This window comes from Rhinoraja longicauda, chromosome 32 (genome assembly GCF_053455715.1).
Source record: "Rhinoraja longicauda isolate Sanriku21f chromosome 32, sRhiLon1.1, whole genome shotgun sequence".
NCBI lineage: Eukaryota > Metazoa > Chordata > Chondrichthyes > Rajiformes > Arhynchobatidae > Rhinoraja > Rhinoraja longicauda.
Window position 1 is genome coordinate 12,455,791 of NC_135984.1, and position 6,002 is coordinate 12,461,792.

The window sequence follows — 6,002 nt, forward strand, 5'->3', positions numbered from 1 at the left end:
AATGGCCAGCCACCAACCTTTAAAACGCCTCTTCTCATTGATGGAATTGGTCAACTCCTGGTTCCACTGTGTCAATAGACAATAGACAATAGGTGCAGGAGTAGGCCATTCAGCCCTTCGAGCCAGCACCGCCATTCAATGTGATCATGGCTGATCACTCTCAATCAGTACCCCGTTCCTGCCTTCTCCCCATACCCCCTCACTCCGCTATCCTTAAGAGCTCTATCCAGCTCTCTCTTGAAAGTATCCAACGAACTGGCCTCCACTGCCTTCTGAGGCAGAGAATTCCACACCTTCACCACTCTCTGACTGAAAAAGTACTTCCTCATCTCCGTTCTAAATGGCCTACCCCTTATTCTTAAACTGTGGCCCCTTGTTCTGGACTCCCCCAACATTGGGAACATGTTTCCTGCCTCTAATGTCCATCCTTGGAGAACCATTCTGTGGTTGGTCTGTCCTTGGAGGTCCAGTCTCTGCCTCTGCCACATTTTCAGGCAATGCTGTCCAAATTCCAGCCACCATCTGGAAAAAAAATCCCCCCCAAAATCTTCCTTTCACCCCTTCTAAGCCACTACATTTCGGTTGTAAAATAGTCCTTGGACATCAGGAAGCAGCACGCACTGTTGCACAAGACGGTGGCCTATGAAACATTATCACAGGGAAATGAAATGCATTGCATAAATTGGTGCAACATCCGGCAGGTGAAGGGTTAATCGGCAACAGCGATGTTTGTAGATATTTGAATTAAGCCGGTGTGTGCCTGGGGGCCGCTGGCTTCTAGATCTTGGCAGCTAATCAAGTGAGGAGGTCAGTGTCGGGCCACTAGAACATGTCAGTTAACATGGTTTCAGAGAGACTTGTGGTCATTACTAGCACTGCGGTGGATATTTCTACCCCAAGTGGAGCAGGGAGAGTAATGAGACTCTCTGCCTGCTAATGATCACAAGCCCTGAACAGAGTGATATTGCTGTTCTGGAGCTTGTGGCCTTTCTCACTGTCTCCTCGTACCAGTTAGAAATGCCTGTATTTCCTCGACAGCTATGTAATTGGATTTTGAACCATCTGAGTTCAGGCCACACTTTGCTCCGTTCTATTGCAGCTCACAAGCTTTGTGTGGCTGCCTGCTCCCCCTCTCTCTCTCTCTCTCTCTCTCTCTCTGCTCTTCTGATGACTGGATGATATTTCAGGTTAAATCAGTTATTAACCCTCAGCCTTTCACTGCTGATTACTAAACGCATGAAACGAAAACCCCATGGTTATTCTTCACAGATTATTTTGTGAGGCGGCTTTGGGAGTTCAGTTGCCTTCAGGGGTGATTTACAAGCGTAACATTGTTCTGAGTATTTTGTTTTGCACGCGAGGAAGATTTCAGCTTTCTATTCAGAACGGGGACATCCTGCAAAACATAATCTGGGACTCTGGGACTCTCCAGGCTGCTGAGCAAGAGATGGCTCCAATTACATTTGCCATTATGGTTCAGTTAGTCACCAACTCCCTTTCCCGAGGCATCCCATTATAACAAGACAACAGGCACTCTGCAATTTGTGACCGAGTCATGGTCAGAGTATTGAAAGGAAGTTCGGGAAAGGCAGACGTCATAGCAGGCTGACCTTCCCACCTGGTGCTGGAGTTCCCAACACTACCGACTACCCTGCACTCTCCAGGGATTAAAGGCACAACCCATGAGCAAAGCCTGAAAATAAGTCGTGCACATATAAAATTATGAGAGGCATAGATAGCGTAGACAGCCAGAACCTTTTTCCCCAAAGTGGAAATATCAAGCACTAGTGGGCATAGCTTTCAGGGGAGAAGGGCAAAGTTTAAAGGAGATGTGTGGAACGAGTATTGGTGCCTGCAATGTGCTGCCAGAGGGTGGTGGTGGTGGCAAATACCGTAGTGGTGTTTATCATATCATCATATCATATATATACAGCCGGAAACAGGCCTTTTCGGCCCACCAAGTCCGTGCCGCCCAGCGATCCCCGTACATTAACACTATCCTACACACACTAGGGACAATTGTTACATTTACCCAGCCAATTAACCTACATACCTGTACGTCTTTGGAGTGTGGGAGGAAACCGAAGATCTCGGAGAAAACCCACGCAGGTCACGGGGAGAACGTACAAACTCCGTACAGTGCAGCACCCGTAGTCAGGATCGAACCTGAGTCTCCGGCGCTGCATTCGCTGTAAAGCAGCAACTCTACCGCTGCGCCACCGTTACGCCCTAAGAGGCTTGTAAATAGGCACTTGGATAATGGATGCTGTGCAGGTAGATGAGATTAGTCTATCTTGGCACAGGTCTGGCACAGACATGGTTGGCCAAAGGGCCTGTTCGTGTGCTGTACTGTTCGATGTTCTATATCAAAAATATATTTTAAAATATATTTTCTTTGGACACTTTGTCTTACCTGGCTGTTAAGTTAGGGCGAAGAAAATCTGGCCGTCAAGAATTACCCAATTAAGTAGACTACTTAAGGTGACTACTTTATAGCCAATGAGGAAAGAAATGCGTTAGTGACCAATGGCGGGATTGCGAGCACAAGACCAATGAGAGGCCACAGGGTGAGAACCACGATTGACAACCTTATATACGATGCGATAGAACTTTATTTATCCCAGGAGGGAAATTGAACTGCCAACAGTCAAATACACAACAAGATACATGAAACATGAAACTAAAGTGATGAGTGGAAAGGATCGGGGATGTGCAAAGATTTGGGATGGGGGGGTGGGGGGGAGTCAGTCTACCCCACGACAGAAGGTGGGGGGGGGGGGGGGAGATGTGCAGTTTGATAGCCACAGGGAAGAAGGATCTCCTGTGGCATTCTGTATTGCATCTTGGTCGGAACCAGTCTGGTGCTGAAGGTACTCCTCAGGTTGACTAGTGTGTCATGGAGGGGGTGAACTGTATTGTCCAAGATGCTCTGCAATCTTATATATTTATCCATTTAAATAAGTGCTTGAACCAGAGTTTAAATCTGAAATCTTCTTGAGTTTGTATTTACCTCATCTCAGCTTCTCGTGAGAAACAGCCTCAAACGCAAATGGGACTCTTACCCAGAAACCTGACAAAGCCATGGGGAAGTGGATAGAAAGTGGCACTGTTCTCCTAAGACTGTAGTAATGAAGGAATCTTAACTTTGCATCCGTTATGGAATTACCCAGTGCTTACAAGGGACTGCAGTTCCAAAATTTCTCACCACTTCACATTAGGGCGGCACGGTAGCGCAGCGGTAGAGTTGCTGCTTTACAGCGAATGCAGCGCCGGAGACTCAGGTTCGATCCTGACTACGGGTGCTGCACTGTAAGGAGTTTGTACGTTCTCCCCGTGACCTGCATGGGTTTTCTCCGAGATCTTCGGTTTCCTCCCACACTCCAAAGACGTACAGGTATGTAGGTTAATTGGCTGGGTAAATGTAAAAATTGTCCCTAGTGGGTGTAGGATAGTGTTAGTGTACGGGGTTCACTGGGCGGCACGGACTTGGAGGGCCGAAAAGGCCTGTTTCCGGCTGTATATATATGATATGATATGACATTATTCCCATGATCATGTATCTGTACACTGTGGACGGCTCGATTGCAATCACGCATTGTCTTTCCGCTGACTGGTTAGCACACAACAGAAGCATTTCACTGTACCTCAGTACATGTGACAATAAACTTAAACTCAAACTCAAAGTCTTAATGTACATGTCTGGGACTCGAATGAATGATATTCTGTTGCACGTTTGAAACTCATTTCGTTATCCATTTAAAGAATTTGTGACAAAGTAACAAATCCAATCTCAAACATTTTGTGCTAAAGTTGCCAGGAGGCTGGCTCCCCACAGCCGGCCGGCCGGCCGGGCGGGCTGTTGTGACACATCATTTATCTAAGGCAGTTGATTTCTGACAGCTCCTGAAAATTGTGCGGCAATAAGTGGTCTTCTCACTGCTCGGCCTGTTCACGAGGCCAAGTGGAAGTGTTGGAGAAACAGCACCTCATATTTCTCTTGGGCAGCTTACACCCCAGCAGTATGACTGACTATTGATTTATCTAACTAAGTGACCCCTGCTTTCCCTCTCTCTCTCTCCATCCCTCCCCCACCCTAGTTCTCCGACTAGTTTCACTGTCCTCCTGATTCATTTTACTGATTGCATGCCTGTTGTCACCTTCCCTTCAGCTAACAATGAACCATTCTACATTTCCTTGACTATTGCCTGATTTGATCTAAAAACGTAAAAATATAGATAATAAGTGCAGAAGAAGGCCATTCGGCCCTTCGAGCCATTCAATATGATCATGGCTGATCAGAAAAAATCCGTACCCCATTCCTGCTTTCTCCCCATATCCCTTGACTCCGTTAGCTTACTCGTCCATATCTCGAGTCTCTCTCTCGCTCTCTCTCCTGACTCTCAGTCTGAAGAAAGGTCTCGACCCAAAACATCACCCATTCCTTCTCTCCAGAGATGTTGGCTGTCCCACTGAGTTATTATAGCATTTTGTGTCTATCTTTGGAAGTATTTGTTCTGTTCTAAGAAATGGTGTCCTAAGACATTCAATAATTTCTTGACTGCTTAATTCCTTACCATAAGGGGACTGCAGACTCAAAAGAAAATAAATGAAGTCTCATCTGTTTCAATGTAAACTCGGTTGTTCTCCAGGCGAGCAACAATCCATGGATGGGGCAGAGATTAGCAATAACAGTCTAGAATTATGTAGCTACTAGGACGGAGAGTGACTGTGACCCTAACCCACTGTGCAAGACATTCCAGGTACACAGGTAAGATTGTTTCTGAGATCACAGTGAGTTGCAAGTCTCAGCGAAGAATGCATTATGAACAATGAGCAGTGGATGTGGAGCGGATGTTTCCACTAGTGGGGAAAGTCTAGCACCAGAGGGCACAGCCTCAGAATAAAAGGACGTACCTTTAGAAGGGAGATGAGGAGGGCTTTCCTCAGGTGGTGAATCTGTAGAATTCATTGCTGTGGAGGCTGTCATTGGGTAATTTTAAGGCAGAGATACTTGATTATTCAAGGTGTCAAGGGTTATGGGGAGAAGCCAGGAGAATGGGATAGCGAGGGAAAGATAGATCAGCCAAGATTGAATGGCGAAGTAGACACGATGGGCTGAATGACCTACTTCTGCTCCGACAACTTATGAACTTTTGCACGGTTTAAGGTAAAACAGAATTGGTGAAACCTGGTGGCTTTGTGAGTAGATAAGAACTGTTTTGAAGACCAGTATGATTGAACATCCCACTGTTGGCTCCTATTATGTGTTACTCAACACAGCCCTCATTTAGACTAAAAGTGAAGTGCTGTGGACAATGCAAATTTCACCCAAAAAATAAAAGTCATAGAATCATCATATCAAGGAAAAGTTATGACTCGGAAGGAGGCCATTCAGTCCATTGTGTCTGTGCCATTCACATCCCAGCCTCACCCTATCCCCAGTATTGGACCTGGACACTGGCAAGTCAAAGATCATCAAGTGCATATGCAGCTTTTCCGTCTCATTCTTTCCCAATTCCCATCTAAATCTTCCACCGATGATTTAAAAATCTAGTTTTTGATTCCTCGGCTAGAGAAAGTAGAAACTTCCAATTGGATCTATTCAGGCTCTTCATAATTTTATAACTTTTCAGGGAAGTCTCCCCTCAAAGCACCATTCCAAAGGATAAACAGCCAAATCTTTCCTCACTTATCATTTATCCACTCCTGTCCACGTTCTGTTAAATCTCCCCTGCAACCTTCCAAGCCCCCAATCACTTCTGTCCCGTGATGATTTATTAAGACGGGTGCTAAGAAAATAGTGCAACGTTGTTCAGCTTCAGATTAAACTGATTTTTCAACAACACCATGTCATTTTCTTCTATTTCGGAGTTGTGTGAACGCACTTCTAGCTCAATCTGTTTCAATGATATTAGTGACAGGATCACAGAGGTTTGAGTGTTCTCCAGAGACCCGTGGCTGACACGGCTAAAAGGAGAACTTGAGTTTATTCTCACTAAATT